The following is a 22,252-nucleotide window of genomic DNA, read 5'->3' as shown; positions in this document are numbered from 1 at the left end:
GATAAACTGTCTAGAATTGGGTTTCAGACATTTTGAAGGGTGACTTATTTTCTCTTTTCTTCAACTCCTGGACTAGAGTCTTGGGAGTTTCAAAGAAAAGAGTGTAATCCTGAATAAGGTCTCAGCTTCTTGGTGGACTCTCAGCTCCAACTCCAGCCTATGAGATTTTATGGATGTCTGCTCAGTTTTCAAATTGTTCAACCTGCCCTTTGGGGTTTAGGTTTTTTAAAAATCATTTGCTTCTTTCACCTTTTTCCTCCTAGAGCATTTGCTTGTACAAACCTAGGTTTGTTCCTCAGCACTACAAGGGAAAGAGGTTAAGACACATTAAAAACCAGACTGATTGACAAACGTTTTTGTGCTAAGGGATTAAAACTGTCTCCAAGCAATGGAAAGCCAAAGGACAGACAGATCACAGCTTCCTTCTCAAATTAGGGCAATTAACCGCAGTGACAAGGCTGTACCTTTGAGACAGTGTGTTCATCTTCTAGGAACCAGCTGGCCCCCTCAATGATGACAGTGATAATGACCAAGCACCTGGCAGATCCCACACTGAGATAATAACCAGCCACATAACACTTTGACTAAAACCACTTAATTATGCACCCCTCTTCTCCCCACTCTACCTAACTTTAAGAATTATGTCAATGTCCTGAAAGGTGACTTAGGGTCAGTGTATCCCTTTATCTGTACTTCTCAATCTGACCACATTTAATGAAATCTATTTTTCTTTTAAGACTTTTGCTATTATTCCTCCCTAGTTGACTCTCAGGGATGACAGAGCCAAGTTTATTGGGATTCTTGAAGTAGAGGTTTTTTTAGCCTATGACTTTGGTATCGATGCCACTGGGCCACTACAAAATTTTTCTCAGATTTTGCAGGCTTTTTAACTGTTCCCCTTGAACCAGAAAGTGCTTTGATAGAAAAAAAAATGTTGCCAGGTCTCCAGTTCACCTCTGAACTTCCTTCTGTAGAAAACTCCAAGAAATTATGGACTTGGTAGTTCAGAAATGCTTTTAGTAGGTTAAGAAAAAACAAGCAACCAAAAACCATCCCCCCGCCCCAGTTGTCCTAAAGGTCCACAGTGAAGAGGGTCGATCTGAAACAGGTTAGCAAAGCATTGCATTGCCCAGTTTGAAACCCTTTCTTTATGTTTGCCCCACCCTTCCTCGCTGTCTTCCCTCCTGTCTTTGTCTTGTATTTCTTCATGCTCCTCACACACCCTTCTGCCTGTGATCCAGTCACTCTGAGCTAGCACCTTCTTAACAAGCATTTCTCTGTGCCCGGAGTATTTTTCTCTTCGTTCACTCCCCTTGCCTTGTAAATATATTTCTAGCTTGAAAATCAATACTGAAAATCAGCCCATCAAAGGAGGTGTCCTGCTCCCCAGACTCTTTCACTAGCTCACTTTTATTTACTTAGTCATCAACACACTTATCACAATTGAATTAAATCATTATGTAATTAGGAGTTTAATTCTTCCCAGTTTATTAGTTTCCTAAGGCTGCTGTAACGAATGATTATAAGCTTAGTGGCTGAAGATAGCAGATTTATCCTCTTACGGTTTTGAAGTCTGAAATCCATCTTACTGGGCTAACAGCAAGGTGCTGACAGAGTTTGCTCCTCCCAGTTAAAGGTAACATTCACTCTCTTGCCTTTTCTATCTTCTGCAGACCACCTGCCTCCTTTGGCTTCCTACCCTTCCTTTCATCACCCCATAGAAGTTTTACTCTTCTATTTTTATATTTTCTGTCTTTTCTTCTAAGGATCCTTGTCATTACATGGGCTCTCTCAGATAACTCAGGACAATCCTGATCCGAGTAGCCATAATTTAATTACATCGGAAAAGAACCTTTTCCCATTTAAAGTAATTAATTCAGGAAATGAAGATATGAACATCTTCAGGGGGAGAGGTATTATTCAGTCTGTCATGGACATGTAAACTTCAGAGGGCTTGGATTCTTTCTTCATACTGTCTCTCCAGTGTGCAGTCTGCAGTAGACACTTGAGTAGTTGCAAAATGAGCTCTTACTGACAGTCAATGAAACTCTCTGCTCACATTGCCATAAACCAAGCACTTGCAGCGGACCTGGCAGGAGCCGGGAATTCAAAGTTATGCTACATTTTATGTCATGAAGGCCATTTTGTGAGCTAAGAAACCAAGGCCCAGAGAAAATATAGGACATTACCACAAGTTCATATAACCTCTCCCATGAAGAGAGAGAACTTAGGTGCAGTGATATCTCAGTTCAAGGCCTTTGTCTTTCATTGTTTCAGGTCAACAAACTGAAGGGTTGGCATGACAGAGCTTCTATCATGGGTGCTTTCTCATGTACTCTGAGCGACGCATTATTATTTGAACCCAGAATTCATACACGGTACTTTCAAAGGAATATTAGGTTATATATATTTTTTCAAAGTCAGAAAGGACAGACTTTATTTCCGGTCTTTTCTGTTTCCAAGTTTTTAAATATGCATGAGTATAGTCCTGATTTGAGAAAGCTTTTACCAAAATAACTAAGAGTAGTTAATCCTCCCTGTCAAATGGTGTTCTTTAAGCAGAAGTGTCCCTGGTGTGTTGAATTTGTAAAAACTAAAACTTATCTTTGCAAAGACCTGCAAAGAATCCCTGAACAACAGATGGTAGGAGCCTCACCCGCTACCCTCGTCTTGTAGGAACAGTGACAACGTGCCATCTGCCTGCCCGACAGCCACAACTCAGTGTGAGTTGCCTCTGGTATTGCTACTTATTTGGTCAAGAACAAATAAAAATCCCTCTCTGCCACCCACAGAAAAATGGGGTGTGCCAAAAACAGTCCTTGACAATTTTATTTTAAAAGTCTCAATTAAAAAAGAGAATGTTCCCTGACTATAAGACCACCATGTTTTTGGAGCTTAGATCCAGAATATCTCCAAAAAGATCAGTTTCATAATTCTAGTTTTGGTCTCATATTGTGCTATTGGTGGATGGAAGGTTCTTTAAGATGTGGGACAGCATGGAGGCCTTCAAGTCAATTAGATGTGATCTTTAGAGGATAGTAGGACTCCAACATTTTATTCTCCTCCTTCATCAGTTCTTTGTGGTAATTTTGTCAGAGCAACAAGAAAAGTAACTAATGCTAACTGACCCAAATATGCTCATGATGAGAATGTTAACTACAGCTCAGTTGCAAATTCCAGAAATAATGTTGGTTGGTAATATTCTGGTAAGTATACTTCTGAAATTCTTATTTATATATAGAAGCACACCGAGATATGAATCCAGGTAAAACCAGGAGATAAGACAAAATCATATAAGGACAGTTGTCTGAGGGTTAGAACAGAGAGGTGAGAAATTCCCATAATGGGCCTGGGGTGTGGGGTAAGGAGGGATTATATTGTACTGTATTGTAAAAGCATGCCCAGAAGTATAGAAGAAAATCAGTGTGGAGCCACAAAGGTAAGACAAAGCACTTTGGCTTTGGCTCTAATGAATACAGAACTCCTCACTCCTCAGGAATAAAGGAAAGGCAAGAGAGAAGAGAGTCCTTTGACATGCTATATGATGATGAAGAGGAAGGAAGCTCAACTCTGGCTACAGAGTAATTTCTTTGGGGAAGATTCCATTTTCGCATATTGTTCACTTGTTTTTTGTTTCTTTTTTTGGGGGGGGTTGTTGTTGTTGGTGATGGTGGTAGTGATGGTGTTTCTGTTTTTAAGAAAGGAGACAAACAAGTTTAGAAGTTGAAGGAAGTGATGCATTGAAACAGGAAAGAAGTTGAAAATTGGAAAGATCTCAATCATGTACATGGAGTTCCTGTGAAATGGCTATGGGACAACCCACTTTCTATTGATGTGATAAAATACTTAAGACAATCAACTCATAAAAACAAATTATTATTTTGGTCCATAAAGTAGTCTGTCTTTCTTCTACCTTGTTTTTTCTTTTTTCTTTCACGATTCTCTACCCTTTCACGATTCTCTACCCTTTTTCTTCTACTATTTAAAACCCTTACCACTAGATAGGAGAGAAAAAAATGATAGAGGTAAAGGGGATGACATTATTATTAGACTACTTCCTGCTGATTGGGGCATGGAGTTCCTTGGGACAAGGTTGATCTTCTCTGTCAGGATATCTAATTTCTTTTTGTTGTTTCTTCTTTGCACATGACTACTTAACAAAACCACAACCAACAGCAACCAATCGACAACCCAGACAACTTCTTGGGGCCCTAGCATTTATATACCCTCTGAAAAGTTTCCAGAATTTCAAATGTCACACAATCACAGAACTATCTGCAACTGGCAAAACCATGCCTCTGCTAGAGCATGAGGCAAATCATAGTCAGTTGCTGCAGACAATTTGAAGCAATTCTACTGTAATAGCTTGACTACAATCTAGAATTGGAGGGCTCACCTGTGATCCAGATCTTGAGGCAGGAAGACACAAGTTTCTGACCTGGATCTTGGCATGGAGATCTTGAGGCATAGTGGCCTTGAAAAACTTAGACATGGTAGGACATGGTTTTAATCCCAAAAGACAAAGTCAAACAGATCTCCGAGTGCAAGACCAGCCTGGGACAGAGCAGGTTCTTGGTAAAGAAAAGCTTAAATGCTGGTATGGGATATGGTCATACACACCTTTAATCCCAACATTACAGGAGATAAAGCCACCTAGATCTCTGAGTTCAAGGTCAATCTATAGAAAAAGTTCCAGGAAAGCCAAGTTTAGGCAGTGAGGGAGTTGGAAATCAGAAAACTAATAATAGAATAAGGGGGGCGTGTTCAAGCCCCAGCAAACAGTAGAGCACAGCAGCTTCAGCCATGTGGCAGTGACTTTAAAGTGAAAAATAGAAGGGCCTACTGGAACAATTGATGCTATGCTAGTATGGAGCAAAGAAATTAGCTGTGATTAAGAAGAGACCAGCATCACCGAGGTAAAATCTGGGAAGTGTTTTCTGAAAGCACAAAGAAACTGTGTTCCAGAGATAGCAAAGGTTGTACCTTGTGCCGCAGCTATACTTGGTAATGTGTAAGAGTCACCCAGGTGGTACTGGTTTTGAAAGCATGAAGGGGTCATGAAGAGCTGCTGAGTCTTGACACTGTGAGAGGCCATGGAAGGATGTTGGGAAAGGTGCAGCCTTAGTTGCAGTTGATGGCCCGTACTGAAGATGCCATGCAAAGAAGTTGAGGCTTGACATCATGAAGAGAGCCTATGATAAGCTATTGGTGAAGCCCAGTTGCAGCAGAAGGCCCTAGTGTATTGGAGATGCCAGTACCGTGGGATGTTCACTAAGAACAGCAACAGCAGTGAAATAGGACAACCTAAGCTTAGAGTGCTTCAGGGACATGAAGATGCAGTTTGCTTTGGAGTTTGCTTTGGGAATTACAGTTAATTGAATGGATGAATCTCAGAAGAGACTTTGAACTTTGGACTTTTGACATTGTTGATACTGCTATAGACTATGTGGACTTTGGAAGTTAGACTAAATGTACTTTTAAATTATGCTATGGCTAGATATGGCTCCCATAAAGTCATGTGTTTGAACAAGCCTATGGAGGCCAGGGAGTGGCACTCTTTTGAGGTGTGGCCTTGTTGAAGTAAGTGTGGCCTTGTGGGTAAGGCTTAATACCCTTGTCCCAGCTGCCTGGGAGACAGTATTCTGCTAACAGACTTCAGATGGAGATGTAGAACCCTCACTCCTCCTGTACAATGCCTGCCTGGATGTTGCCATGTTTTCACCTTGATGATAATGGACTGAACCTCTGAACCTGTAAGCCAGCCCCAACTAAATGTTGTTCTTTATAAACTTGACTTGGTCATGCTGTCTGTTCACAGCAGTAAAACCTTAACTAAGACATCCACACATAGGATTGAAATGAAATCCTTTTCTTATAATATTTCTGATTTTTTTTTTCTAAAGAAACCCAAATTCTCACAGTGCTGTCGCATTAGATATTTCAGTGCAGTCTCTTGTCCCTATTGCATTAGGTCTTAAGCAAGGCTGAGCATTGTAGATGGGAGTGCTTGTCACAGGAAAGCTACTTACCTCACAGGAAGCAAAAAGAGTTCATTTTCATAACAAAGCCTCATTTCAGATTCATTAAGCATTCAATTCAAATCCAATGAATGGATTACTCAGTCAGAGAGGTCAGAACTATTATGATGCAGTAACTTTCTAAAGGCTCCATCTTAAAACAACATTGCACAAGTGCCAAGACTTCAACCTATGCATTTTGGGGGCACTTAAAAATGCAGATCATAACAGGTTAGAAAGATCAAAGTCGGCACCTGTGTGGGGCTGGCTATGTAGAAGTGGGTCACTTTTGGTAGACTCCTAAGGATAATGTGGGGAAAATAGTTCTGACACACAGGAGTTTATTGCATGGATTTAACAGAGGTTTTGTTTGCTAGTTTGCTTTCTGAGAGAAATAAGAGATGTAAGCATGTTAGCAGCTTAAGGAAAATAAAGGAAAGAAAACTGGAGGAGTAATAAAGAACACACCAGAGTTATAGGAAAGTACAGCATGTCAGTTTGAAGATGGCCGTCATGCATTTATTAGTGAAACCAATGGTACCTATCATGTACCATCATTGTGTGGCATTTTTCTTGTAAGGATTAGCTTTGGGAATGTGAGCTTGAAGATAATAGCTCAATTTATTGAGGGCGAGATATTTTGTCAGGAAAGAATAACACAATGAGTAAAAGACTTTAGGGTACTAGTAAGAGTTTTATTAAAATGATTTATAGATGTCTCAGGGCTCGGCAACCAGTTCAGTGGGTAAAGTGTTTCTCTAACATGCATGATGGGCACAGCGATATACAACTCTATTCCAGAACTTGGCAAGTGGAATAAGCGGACCAGAAATCCACTGTTGGCTACACAGCAAGTTCAAGGCCAGTCTGGGGTACATGGAAACTTGTTTAAAAAACAACAGTAAAGGGTAGATAACTGACTGAAAGTTGAATGAAAAGGAAAACAAATTATAGTGGCAAATTGGGAGAAATAAGAGGTGTCCATAGGCTGAAGGTTACAGAATTCAAAGAACGATTGAAGTGGGGGTTGTCAATAAAGTAAAAGTGTACAAACAATTAATGATTGGATATAAAATAACTTCTATGGTAACAAAGTTGCACAGTCTCAAGACTGAATATCTGAGGTTTGAAAAGGGGCCTTGGAAATGAGATAAAAGAGACAGAGGTTTGCATAGATGATTATTAGGGTGAGTAGTACAGTCGATCAATTCTCTGAAGGTCTTGGTTTTGGAAAGAGGAGCCTGACCCAGATTCGTGTTGTTATAGATCACTGGACATTATGGGGACTCAGTTATTATGAGGGAAATGTCCAAATGCTATACTTCGTAAAGTTTGCTTGACACCGAGATAGAATCATTTTGCTCATGTTGTGGAATTGTGATTTGAAAGAGAAAACTATATTGTTGCTCATCTGAGGGAGGCGGTGTGGTATCAGAAGCAATTGAGTTCGAATAGAGTCGGGACTGGGCTTGAATAATGATGACATTTGGTAATTTAGCTTACCCTTTTAAGCCTGAGTTTTCAATAGACTAAAATGTGATTTCTAGTGCCCACTTTATGGAGTTGCTGTCAGGATGAGGCCAGATAAAGGACTATCCCTGGCAGACAGTCTGTCACTCTGTAATTTCTTTCCCCATGAAGAGCAGGATCCAGTGAAATACCAGGTTGGGGGTAAAGGGCTTGAGTGTTGCCCTACTGGGTTTAGGTAGAAAAATAGTTTTCTGAATTATAATTTTGTGCACAATCACAAGCAAATGAAGAACTTACTAAAAAGGCATGATGCTTTATCCCCTAAGTTCCTTTAGAATACGAAAATCTAATTCCATTCTCTGATGATTACAGTTTAGTCTGTGAAAGTAATTATAGCTAATTGTGATCTTATTATGAATAACTTTATAGAGACAGATGCAGCTAAACAATGCTATTGATCACCTGAGGGTTACAACATGCCGAGAGATGAGAAAAGTAGGCCAGAGTCCTTTATTGAATATGGATTAGTGAATGAAGGCCAGAATTGTCACAACCTGATTCAGAAGATGTATGTTACTTCTAGTTCAAATGAGGCTACAAAGGGACAGACAAACTAGTGACAACCCTAATGTACTAAAAGGCACAAGATATTGGCTCTTTTAGCCCAAAATTCCACCATATACAGGGGAGGAACTTATGAATTGGACCCCTAGCTGAGGCGCTATTGGTGACTGATGGCTGTGGGGGAGGGGGAGGGTCTATTTTCATCCATGTTGAGGCCCTGGTAGATTGCCCACTTCCAGTGGATGGTCCCATTCTCACCAACTGGACTCATTTGGCTTTAAAAATAGTGTGCGAAGTTGCGAGGCGAAAGTGATGGTGGGATATGGGAAGAGTTAGATGAGGGAAGAGGCTTTGATCAAAATTATATTATATGCATGTACAGATTTCTCAGTGAACTAAAAATATTAGTTGTAGTAGTTAGCAAAGCTTGTGTGCTTTATTGACTATTTATTCTGCAGCCAAGATCTTTCCAAGCCACGGTTAAGTCTTGCAGTCATTGATACTCAATCTCTACAAGAGGAAGCTGAGATTGAGAGGGATGACGGTATGTGTCTAGAGCTAACTGCAGAGGAAGCGTGCCTTTAAAGTCTAGATCTGTGTCTTTTGTCATTCCATCTCCAGGAAGAGCTCCTGAAACCATAGATTTTTGAACTGTTCTAAAAGGAACATGACCAGTACAAATCCTTAGAAGCCTGCATTAGTTAAGATTTTACAGGGAAACAGCCTATAAGACGTACATTTATAGAAAGAGATGTATTCTAATTATTAGCTATACAATTAAATAATAAATATTTAAACAAACAAACAAATAAATAAACAAATAAAGGGCCCATTTAAAGGGCTCTCCAAGAAGACACTAATATAATTTCCTATTTAGCAGGTAGCAGAGCCATCTTAATGGCTGACCGGAAGTTATGTGGAATAGGTGGTGTTATGGCGCTTCAAGAGTAAACAGTCCATAGCTCACAGCAAGCAACACTCTACTATAAAATTACAGCCTTTTATAGTTACTTTGAAAAGATAGTGCTTGAGGAATGGGGAAGAGTTTCTTTAGTGTATATTTTGCAATAATAATACTATTAATAAAATTGAAAATGCCTATTTCAAACTGTCTGAAAACTCAAATGCATATTATATTTAGGTAGTTCTGTTCCTCTTTCCACAGATATTTGCAGGAAAATCACTGCAAGGAGTATTGTCAACTTTCAGTTTTTTAAGTATCGTAGCTTTCAAAACAGCTTTAGTGATATAACTTTTATGTAACAACAATGCTTAGCTAATATAGTACACAAGAATGATGACAACAAGAATGTTTATTGCTGGGTTCTTCTGTTCTGAGTGTACTTCATTCTTTTGATGTTTGCCTGTCTGTTTGAGGTACATTTTTCCTTTGCAGCCCAGTTTGGTTTAGAACTCAAAATCCCCCTGTCTCAGCTTTTCAAATGCTGGAATTTCCACCGCATGCCTCCACATCCACATCCAGGTCTCCTGTGCTCCTGTGTTTGAGCACTAGGAAGAAGGTCTCATTCTCCTTTCTTCCTTCTCCTTCTTTTGAGACAGTCTCACACTGCATCTCAGGTTTGCTTGCAAATCTCTGTGTAGTCCAGGCTAGGCTCTCAAACAGAATGGCAATTTTCTTCCTCAGCTAGGTGCTCATAAATTCAGTGTGCGCCACTACACATGGTCTTCTGTGTTATTGAAACATTAAGAATATCTCCTTCCACTGCCATTCTTTCTTCTGAGATAGTGTTTCACAATGGAGGTGAGGCTGGCCTGAGCTCATCAGGTAGCCCAGGATAGCTTCTCAAGTTAGTAGGAATCCTAACCTCCACTTCTAAGTACTAGATTGTAGATGTTGAGCCATTCTCGACATTTCTCTGGGTTCTAGGATCTGAACTCCAGCTATCTTGCTTGCACAGTAAATGCCTTAATGTGGAGCTGTTTCCCACACCCCACTTCTTGCATGACAAACCATGTTAGCCATCCATAAGGAGGAAGTGGACCAGCAACTAAGGACTGGGAAGCTCTGGAGGAATCTTACATTCATGTGGAACTTACTAGGACTCATCATGTGAAATAAAGCATAGTAAACTAGCTATAACTTGATGGGCATTCCCAAGCTGTAGAATTTGGGGCTTCAGGCACACTAACTGTTTTACCCTCTTCCTTATATCCAATTAAAATGTGAGCTTCCTGAAGGCAGGGCCTGCTTTTCCTTGTTGTGGATGGATTTCCAGTCCCTGAAAGCACATAGAGAGTGCCCAGGGCGTCTTCAAAACCAATCAATGACCCAGCAGCGCAGTCTGATAGTTCTTTACTTTTGATCTGCTAATACCGTCTCAGCAGATGAAACCGTGTGGTTTTAGGCATGATCTTAAAAGAGAGAATATGGTTTTTGAACTTGGATAGGTCTGAATTCCATCCCACACTGGCTATTTATTCACAATGTGAACAAAATCACTTCACTTTGAAGTTACGATTTTCTATTCTGATTCTGAAACGATTGCAAAAAGCCACAGATAACCTATTCTAGCTGTGAACGGGAAGGTCAAATAGAGTTTAAAATAAGCAATCCAAGATTTCAATAAAATAGTGACATGCTGTCATCACAAGACCCAAAGACAAAGGGAGGAATAATCCCCACCACCTCACTTGCATCAGTACCTCTGTGGGTACAGATAGCTGGTGGACATTGAAACAGGGTACTACAGAACATTGCAGAGGGGCCAGGGGGTAACGCTCAGCGGTAGAGAGCTTACCTTGTGGACTGAGCCCCTAGCTCCATCCCCAGAAACACAAATAGAAATGATCAAACACTCCAAAATGATATGCAAAATAGCTGCTGAACCTAGGAGTATTGCCCAGTCTGGAAACGGATGTAGGAATTGGACGACATTTCAGCATTAACTTTGCATATCGCTTTTTCTCCTATATCATTTTCTACTGCTGCCTTAACAGATTACCCTGCACTGCGCTTTTGGAAACAGCACTTACTTATTATTCAACACAATCTCTCTAGGCTCAAGGCATTCATAGGGATGTTCCTCTTTTGGAGGTTCTGGAGAACCCACTCCCTCATTTTTTCACATCCTCCATTCAGGGCCCCCTTCCTTTCCAAGGCCATATCAGGAGTTTCAGTTTTCCTAATACCACACCATCACTCCATTGGTACTTCCTCTTCTGCTGCCCAGTCTCCTTTGACTGCTCCCTGGACTCTTACGTCTCCTGGTGTTTGTAATAGTCCTACGTGGACAATCTACGATAATCTCTTCGTGATCCCAAATGTGATCATCAAGTTGTAAAAATGTGATAAGTATTTCTGTGTTTGTTTAAGCACCAACGCATATACAAAGACAACCTGCAGCATCTGTTTTCAGTGTGTGTACCATGCTGCATTGAACAACCAATAAGGAGGCTCATCCTTGGGAGGAGTTCATCCTCCTTATCCCAGCAGTCAGTGTTTGCCTGTAGTTTTTTGTCCAGAGGTGGGACCCTGCAGAAATTTCCCTTCCCATGTTAACATATCCACTGGTCTTACCATTATTCCACTCTCACTTATGCAGCCCTTTCTAAGAGAGCCTGTTATTTCAGTAGATTTCTTTGTATTCTGGTTCTTACAATCTTTCTCCCCTCTCTTTTATGATACTCCCTGAGACATAGCTGTGGAAGTTGTGATAAAGATGTGTTTACTGGGGCTTGGCCTTCCCCTCTCTGGTCAGGTCTGCATTAGTACTAGTCCTTTCCTAGGAGAGCAATACTTATCTGTGGCATAAAGATAAAATTTAGTATATAGTAAGAAATTACACTGGCTAGCAAAGTGGAAATAGTAGATTCTTTTCTAAGATCCATGACATCACTAGTCAAAGGAAGCTACTGGCATGTCCAGTACCAGATGCGATTTCTGTCTTACTGATGAGCCTTAAGTCCTACTAGACAGCTGTTAGTTGCCACTGGCATGTGGGTGCCACATATTATTGTACCTTGATGTAGGTGTTGCCATGCTGGTAATTGTCATGATTCATAGATTTTGCCATTAGGTGGGGTTGTTTAATTGCCTCCTTCCCTTAGTAGCTTCTAGAACCATGGAAGCTAGATTACAGAAAAGGAACTTTCAGGTCTGATCCAAGTCCTATGTCCTAAGTGTTTGGTGCCTGCAGAAATAGGGCCCTTTAACCCCTAAGGGGCAACCAAGGGTTATATAGAGAATATGAATAGTTTTGGGTGTCACTTGAAGTACCCTGTCCAACTGTCCTGAAGAAGCATCTCCTGCCTGGTAGTGGTGCTTTTGCTAGTTTGTGATTGTTGTGAGGGGCCCTGTCAGTTCAAGTGACTTACCTTCCTTAGATGCATACTTATATGTACTATTATATGCACTTAATAAATATTATTATGTGTATATAATGTACAATAATAGGTACTGCATATAATTTTAGGTAAATATAAAATAAAATGATTCCTTAAGGTTTTATCAAACTCCCTTGGGATTACTTGTCCCTCGTTCCTCCTCCTTTTGTATAGATCTCCATCTCTCCTCCCCAGCTAGAGCTCCTTCTAATTATTCTGTTTATCACTTCATACTCCTGTATCCTGCTGTTTTCCCCCAAAGCCTCCTCTACCTACAGTTCCTTTATATTCTCCTGGTTTCTGTGTATTTAGTATTACATGTTGAATACATCCGAGAAGCTAGAGCCAGGAACAAGAGAGGAAAGTAAGGAAGTGACATTTCTTTCTGGGCCTGGATTACCACGCATATATTTTTTTTTATAGGTTCACCCATTCACCTGAAATTTCAGTTTTCATTACAGCTGAATACATTCCATAGCGCACATGTACCAATTGTTCATTATCCATTCATCTGCTGAAAGACATTTACCTTTACCTCATTTCCATTTTCTGGCCATCATGGACAATTCTGCTATGAATGTTGCAGAGTCCTTTATATAAACATGAAGTAATGTTCATGTAAGTCCAGAGATTAGAATGTAGCTATTTGGTGGGGGAACTTATTTAAATTCTTCTTCCTGTTGCTATGATAAAAGTACTCTGATAAAAGCAATTTTGGGGGAGAAAATTTGTTTTGACTCATGGTTCCAGGTTACAGCCTAGCATAGCAAGGGAGGTTCAGTAGCAGGATTTTGGGAGAACTAGTCGGTCACATGGTATCCGGAGTCAGGAAGTAGGGAGCAGTGAATGATGACTTTCCAGGTGACTGGAGATTCTGTCACAGCAACATTATTGACCATTGTAAGGACTTTACAGAATTATCTTAAAACCATCTCCTAACACAATGTAGTGCTAGGCTTTCTTCTAAGTGAGTATCTGTAAATGACATCCTCATGTCTTTTTAAAATTAATAATTAATTAATTAATCAATTAATTAACATCACAAATGCTGCCCCCTACCTGTTGCTCCTTCATAGAGTTCCTCCCCCCTTCCCTTTTCCTATGAGAAGGTGGGGCCCCCTGATATCTCCTCCCCACCCCAGCACATCAAGTCTCTTCAGGGTTAGGCATATCCTCTTCCACTGAAGCCAGACAAGCTCTGTTGTGGAATGGATTCCACAGTAAAGCTATAGCTGTAGAAACATCCTCCTTTCTAGTTGTTGGGGGACCCACATGAAGACAGAACTTCATGTCTACTACATATGTGTTGGGAACCTCAGGCCAGCCTGTGTCTGTTCTTTGGTTCCTGGTAGTCTCAGAGGTCCCAGGGGTCCAGGTTAGTTAACTCTGTTGTTCTTTCTGTAGAGTTCCTATGCCTTTCAGGGCCTTCATAGATTGGAACGGAAGTCTCCCATCACATAATAATCAAAACACTAAATGTACAGAGCAAAGAAAGAATATTAAAAGCTCCAAGAAAAAAAAAGGCCAAGTAACGTATAAAGGCCAACCTATCAAAATTACACCTGACTTCTCAACAGAGACTCTAAAAGCCAGAAGATCCTGTCTTGCAGACCCTAAGAGACCACAGATGCCAGCCCAGATTATTATACCCAACAAAGCTCTCAATCACCATAGATGGAGGAACCAAGACATTCCACGACAAAACCAAATTTAAACACTATCCTTATCCAACCCTACAGAGGATTTTAGAAGGAAAATTTCAACACAAAAAGGTCAACTACACCCAAGGAAGCACAATAAATTAATCATCTCACAGCAAAACCAAAAAAAGATAATTATACATACTCAGTAACAACTTCAACATCAAAATAACAGGAAAATCATTCGTCATTAATATTGCTCAACATCAATGGACTCAATTTCCCAATAAAAAGACACAGGCTAACAGATTGGATATGTAAACAGGATTCATAATTCTGCTGCATACAGGAAACACACCTCAGGAACAAAGATAAGCCCTATCTCAAAGTAAAGGGCTGGAAAAATGTTTTCCAAGCAAACAGACCCCAGAAACAAGTGGGAGTAGCCATTCTAATCGCTAATAAAATAGACTTTCAACTGTAATCAGCAGTAAACAAAAGAGTTGGGGAAGGACACTTCATACACATCAAAGGAAAAATATACCAAGATGACATCTCAATTCTGAACATCGATCTCCCCCAAAAAGGGAACCCACATTCATAAAAGAAACTTTACTAAAGCTGCAATCATACACTGAAGCCCATACATTAATAGTGGGTGTACACCCCACTCTCACTGATGGACAGGTCACAGAAACAGAAACTAAACAGAGAAACAATGAAACTAATAGATGTTGTGAATAAAATGCATCTAACAGATATCTATAGAACCTTTCACCCCAAACCAAAAGAATGTACTGCCTTCTCAGCACCTCATGGAATCTTCAAAATTGGCCATAATTCAGCACAGAGCAAGCCTCAACAGATACAAGAAGATTGAAGTAATCCCTTGGAATTAATCAGATCACCATGGACTAAGGCTGGACCTGAACAGCAACAGAAACAACAGAAAGCCCACAAACTCATAGAAACATCTACTCAATGATACCCTCATGTCTTAGTGATTTGTTTCCTGGGTGGATTAAAGATGATGCTACTTAAAAGATAAGCTCTTGCTCTGTGTTCTCAGTCTGGGATGATGCTGGTCAACTTCAGTATAATTAGAGCCAATTATTAGCTTTAGTTTTTTGATAGCCATACCAAAACAAAAAGGAAAGAGAGGCAATAAGGTTAAAACCTGTGTTTTATATAATCCAGTATGTCAAAATATCATTTTGAATAATATTTAATTATTATATAAATTATTAATAAGATCTGCAAAGATTTTATTTGGCTGAAATCTTTGTATTTTCACATACAGCATTTTTCCATCAGGATGGTCATAGTTCAAAGGCTCAGTCAGTGCTGACTGGTAGCTCACCAGTGTGGCTGGTGGCTACAACATTGGACAACACAGATCTAGCTCACTGCCTGGCAGAGCAACACTTTGTAGTTTGTGTAATAACGATTAGAGTACTCACTCCCAGAAGGGAAGAGTGCCAGCATGCATACGTGTTCACGGCTTAAGCTTCATTAGACTTTGCATAAACATAAAAACAAAATCTAACATCTCCTGAAAAAAAATCTATTTCAATTTCTAGTTTGGCAATCTGAACCACTCGGAGTAGGCACATTCCGCTTCCTGTAAGGAGGGCGCATTCACCTCAGTAAACATTTACAGGGGCCTCTTTTAGGGCTCCTGTGAGTGGGAAGCAATTAACTTCCGGGCAAAAAAATACTCCATATTTTCAAACATTTCCAAACGTTTGCTTCTGTTTTCATGTCTAGTTGTTTTCTAATATTATCCCTCAACTGCAATTTCAAAGCTCACTCTGCTAACCGTGGCATCCCTGGTCACTTTGAAGCCAGTCAATAGTTTGAACACAAAGCATTTCTTTTCAGTTTTGTGGCAGGAAAATAAGCCCACATCCCTCCTACAGGAAGACCCCAACCTCTGAGCACCAGAGAGGGATCTCCCAAACAAAGGCAGCTGGCTGGTGCCCAGGGACTTCAGCTTTCTCAGGATTGCCTTAGGATTGTTTTCCTTTTGGTATTCTGGTCCCCTTTCCACAAGGCACCCCAACCTCCTTAACATATGCACACATTTCCTTGCAAACATTGTTCATGCAAAAGTTGTCTGAATCAGGCTTACAAAGAGAACACTGATCAGGCAGGACATTAAACTATAATCAGAACCAAATAGTTCTTTCTCATATCAGTAGATGGACTATAGAAGGAGAAAAATTATGTATTGACATTACCTTTTATTGTTTATTCACTGTACGCATACCCAACAGGTAGGCAGAGGACTAGGCATGGATTCAGTTGCTAAACAGACTGGCAGGGGAAATCACAGGATGAAACTACTGCTAGTCATTGCTCTTTCAAAGGGACATATTTATATCAAGTTTATATAGAATAAGCCCCACACGCTTCCATAGAGTTCATTATAAAAGAGAAGAGAAAGAAAAAAGCTCTGAGAGTTTAGGCTGCAGGATTTTCTATCAACAAAATAAAAGCAAGTCTATGGTAAATTGGGCCCTTCCTAGAAGATGAAGACCAAATTGTGTTCCCCTGAGTGAGCTCCATTGTTTGGTTGCAGCTGAAGGCAGAGAAGGCTACTAAGACTGGGCCAGCCCCTGCTAAGCCATTAAGAAAGCAGGTTATGTTAGCAGTTGTTAGCGGCTTCTGGTGCTTCCTTTTAGCTTCCCTGCAAAGTTCAATTTGTCCAAGCATCCTTTAACACACCGTACTTACAGAACACAAAAGAATCCCATTTCTGTGAGCCATTGAAAGGGAAAAACATGGGCATGGTAACAATGTCTTCATTCTACTAGCACCGAACCACGGTAGAATGCACTTACAGTCTGAGCATTGTTCCTCTTATAAAGATGTGAGTTATAATAGTTACAACGCTGACGGTTGCTGTGGAAGAGTGTATGCTCATCTTTCCCACCTTAGGAGAGGAGTATTGCTCTAGGAGTACAGCCTAGATAGCATGTGTGCAACTCTGAGTGTGGAAATCACGCCATCCTCCCAGGAATATCTACCATAACCCCAGCCTCTCCCTGTCTTACTTCTTAGAGGATGTGGCTTTGACAGAGATGTAGGCATACCTGCGCATGTGTGCATGCAAGTGCGTTATTTATTTATATATTTATTTATTTTTATTTTTGGATTATTTCGTCTTAAGCCCAGACAGATTGTTATTACTACATTGAAAGAAATATACCAGTGTCTAAATTCTGAATCAATACATATCTGCCCTTGATTCATTTCTTTCTTTTTTTTCTCTCTTATTTCATTTGAACAGGGAGGTTTGTATACCCAGTCTCAGATGCATCACCATTACGTCCTATTTAGTTTTATTAAAGAAATGTAACTCAGATACATATGCTTATCATTTTATCATGTATTGAAAACTTACCCCATCATATATATGTACACACACACACACACACACATACATACATACATATACATACATACAAGTAAACACTGCACATGTGTATATTATAAATAAGTGAACGGTAATGCAGCCTGTTAAGGCCAGGTAATAGCAGTAAAGTATTTAGAGTAAAGTCAAGCTTTGGGTTAGAGAGTGGGTGATATACAGTATTGTTTGCAAGATTGTTCTAAGTAGAACTCTGAACTGTGTGGGTATTCCGAAGTACAGGTCAGATTCTGAGCCTTAGTTTTCTATGTAACCACAGAAAATAATAGGTTATAAATAGATTTTAATTAAGTCTAAAGAAGAGTATATCCAGAAAGCTAATTCTAGGAAAATTTCCCTAGAATTAATGAAGATGAGTAGAGACATTTGGGACAAAAGAAAGGATTAGACCCACAGAGTCAAGTTTTCCCTCCTCCTGATTGGTTCATCTATGACCCATTGGCATAGAGATATTCTCATGGACAATGACATCCTCAAAATTGAATGAGAATGATTACTAGTAATCCTTCCCTTTCAAAGAAAGCAGATTTGCCAAAATTTTATACATTATAACCACAAAAGGACTGGAATCCTGTCTACTACTTGAAAATATTCAAACTTTTGGTAGAAAATTAAAAGTTTGGATTAGTGATCTGAGGCTGGCATTTAAAATATTTAAATAAGCCATTTATGATGCCTGCAGCCCTGAGATGATATGAGCTTGTTCGGTGTTGTGCTTGGCTGTAGTGTTCACATCACAACCACTGCCAGAGCACATTTCAGTGTGTGATTCAGAATGCCAGCACAGCTCCCTCTTGTCATGTGCTAAGTGAATATAAATGAGGAAATTTGCCAGCATGGCAGACAGGGACAGACAGAGAAATATTGGCCACCTTTCTGGGTCACTTGTGGCACTTCTTGTTGTCGTGGAGACTGGCACTAGCAGATTCTCAGCAAATGACGCTGTATTCATCTGCTTTTCATGGTTGCACTTTTTCCTTTTAAATCAAGCTTCAGCTGAAAACGTCTCATCACTCATAATTCTGACTGTACAAAATGCTACCTTTCATTCACAAGTATTTTTATTGACATTTTTGCCAATCTTTCCCCAATATAGGCATGTTTTCTTATGTTATTTGTATGTATTCATATGTATTTATGTATATATATTAAACATCTGAATGTTTTTCCTTTGCATATTAAAAAAAGTTTACCTGGTCTTTCATTTAACTATATATACATATGTATGTATATACACACATACACACATATATACACATATATGCAAATAAATAAGTGAGAATGCAGCTATTTTAAAGCTGACAGATTGTCTTTTGAATTGGATGGCTCAGTATAATTCTCTTCATCTTGATTCTGAGTGGCGTCATGGTTCATTTGTGGCACTGGAGTAGAAATGGAGGCTGGATCACAAAGGGACACACAGCCCTGGTTGGGTCTTCTTGGATTCATTATTCAATGGACGCCTCTTTGGACATAGGCATTCTCAGAAGTTAGTTAACTTGGAACCATGGAACAGGGTTAAAATTGGCAGATGAAGATTTGTCAAAGCATGAAATCTTAGCCTTCAGCCACCTCTCTACAAAATACTGAGTACTGCAAAGGGAGAAATCAGAACTTTATCAAAGAGGATCCTGACACATAGGGGCTTCGCTGTGCAACCAAAGTTAATATTGCCAGGAAGGCATCAACACTATACATCCTGACACATTACTTCTGCAGGATTCTTTCCCTAAAGTGCATGACCTCACTAGCTAAATATAGTCAGGATGCAACGGTAAGCTACTAAAGTGCACACTATAACGCTGGGACTGTCACGATTCTAAAAATCCAAACCAAACAAAACCAAAACCAAAACAACAGAATCAAAGACAGAGCAGGAATTCTTTAGGTTTAAAACAACACTAGTGAATGCTGTAGATTAGATAGAATCTGGTGTATAAATTGGTTCCTTGAGCCTTGGCTTTCTAAGAGAATGCGTTTACCTGTCTGCATCTTGCTCCTAAACACTCAAGAAAGTAATGTGTTTAAATAATGTATATAAAGTAGAAGGGCTTACTGGCTAATAGCCAGGAGGCTTATACAAAATGCATATGGGAGTTCTTTGTTTCATTTGAACCTTCTTTTATAAGTGTGTTTTTTCAGAGTAACGAACAAAGCATTAAAAAAAATCGTAAGTAAAGATGCCATTGGAACCTACTTATCGACCTCAATCGGAATTAGCAACAAAAATTAATTTTGATGGGAAAACATGGTTAGACTAATGTATTAGACAGTATTGCATGGTTTTATAACAGCAAAGATTTTACATCTATTGATAAATTTATCATAAACTATATATAAGGCAATATAATGTAAGAAGTTATTATGAAAGGGTAGAGAAGAGGAAATATAATAATATTATAACCACAAAACGTTAACACAGTTGAAAAGTAGAAAATTTGACAAATTGAAACACCAGGCAGACTTACAATACATATGTTCAGAGTAACATAATTAGTATGCATTATTTAATAGCTATAACATAGAGAACCTTGCCCCAGCAAACAGAAAACTCACATTTCTTTTAGCAATTGTGAAGCTCATTCTTTTTTTTAAAAAAAGATTTATTTATTTTATTTATGTGAGTACACTGTCGCTGTCTTCAGACACACCAGGAGAGGGCACCAGATCTCATTACAGATGGCTGTGAGCCACCATGTGGTTGCTGGGAATTGAACTCAGGACCTCTGGAAGAGCAGTTGGGTGCTCTTAACCACTGAGCCACCTATCCAGCCCTGTGAAGCTCATTCTTAAAAATTGACAACATTCTAAGCAATATAAAAAGTTCAAAAATTCCAAGGAATATTGTAACAATCACATAATAAAATCTACATAGTAAAATCTACTACAGTAAGTCAGAAATACATTTTAAAAATAACCTTCTTTTCCTGTACACGCAATTGGAAAAGGAGGGATACAATTCTAAATACTTGATGTGTTAAAAAAAATTTATGTAATATTTAACATTGACTTGAAATAAGAACACAGCTCAAATAAAAACACAGCTAAAAGGGTGTTTGGGGGGAATTATAGATTTTAAAAACGTATTTTTGGAAACAAGGAATATTGAAAATTAATGAAATGAACTGCAATCCACGAAGACTGAAAATAACAATACAATACCCTCAGAAAGTAAGACAGAAAAGTGCAAGACAAAACCCAAAAGTCTTTGGAGGATAGGGTCAAGTTCAGTTGTGAAAATGGGACTCAGCCATGTCTAGCCATACTGATGGACGAGAATGAGCATTCCAACAGGCATGGATTCATTTCAATAATGAATTCTTTACATACTGGATTAGAGACTGGCTTTGTGGCAAGGATGTTAAAGCTCTCTCCTTAGCAAATCTTTAGACTGCATTTTAGGTGCCACGTCTATAGCAGAAGCTCTGGAGGCTCACTTCTTACCCGCTGCTTCCACACTTTTGCTAGAATAATTCTATTTATCATTGGCAAATATTTTCTATGTGTGTCTCGATTCTGGACTGTAGTGTAATGACAATTCCTTATCGTTTTTTCTCACTTTTCAGATAATTTAATAGTAATTAAACATTAAAGATTAATAATTTAACATTCTTTTCCCCCTGAATGGTTAACCATACTTCCGTGAGCAACTCTCACTTGAACCGTGTGGTTGAGTCGTTGCCTCTGTGCTTTTTATTATGTGTGTCTGAGTCTTGGCATTTTGAATCCCAATACTTTTATGTATTTTTTTTTTCCGGGGCTGGGGACCGAACCCAGGACCTTGTGCTTCCTAGGTAAGCACTCTACCACTGAGCCAAATCCCCAACCCCCCCAATACTTTTTATATAGTAAATATTTGGAATTATAATTCACTTTAAGTAGCTCACATTTTTTTAAAGCTGAGAGCATGACTTAATAAAAGGCATTTGGTTTCCAAAAGCAAAGCTTTGCTTCAGGATTGGAGTTCACTCTAGTTTCAGTGACTGAGGGAATACACCAAACCAAATATGTTCAATTCAGCTCTAACATCACGTAGACAACTGCTCTAGTACACGAGGAATGAGTAAATCCACACATTCTCTCTGTACTTATTTCCCATGGTTAAGTTTTCATCACTGTTCACACATGTATTATCTAGCACCACGGCCTAATGTACGCCAGTGTTTTCTCATACAGTTTAATAAAAACCAGAAGCAAGCATAATTCTGTCACTCTAGTTTTTATTAGGAACAAGGCAGTCATTATTTGACTTGGGAAAAATAGAGGCAGCATTTCAAGTTTGGAAAATGTCCCAAACTAAAAGTATAATATTTTACAGTGTGGGAGCAGGGCCACTGTGGCAGCTTGTGTGAACAGAAGAAGAAACGAGTTTGTCTGCAGTTAGACTTTTCTTTTTTATGTAGTCGAGTAAATGTCAGTCATGTGTCGAGGTAAAGGTAGGGACACTGAACCAATAGCAAAGCGCTATCCTTTGAAGGATCAAGGGATGAACTTGTCAAGGTCTCAGCACGGATTCACAGCTAAAGCTCTGACTTTGGACTTAGACACACCTGGATCTAAACGCATCGCTGATCTATAAAGGTATGGCTTTGCCTTTCAAGTCTCTAAAATGGGAGCGATCATTGTGTTTGTGTGATGAGTTGCTTCCCAAGACAGACAAATGTAGCTATGTCCAAAGCGGAACTGTCCTTATTTTCAAAGATACAACTGGCGTTGAAAAATAAAAATAGAATCAATCCAGGCATGGCATGACATATATGTAAAGTTAGTTAGCCTTCAACAGG

This window comes from Rattus rattus, chromosome 2 (genome assembly GCF_011064425.1).
Source record: "Rattus rattus isolate New Zealand chromosome 2, Rrattus_CSIRO_v1, whole genome shotgun sequence".
In the NCBI taxonomy this organism is placed as follows: domain Eukaryota; kingdom Metazoa; phylum Chordata; class Mammalia; order Rodentia; family Muridae; genus Rattus; species Rattus rattus.
The sequence above is the reverse complement of the archived record's forward strand: the minus strand, read 5'-3'. Positions refer to the sequence as shown.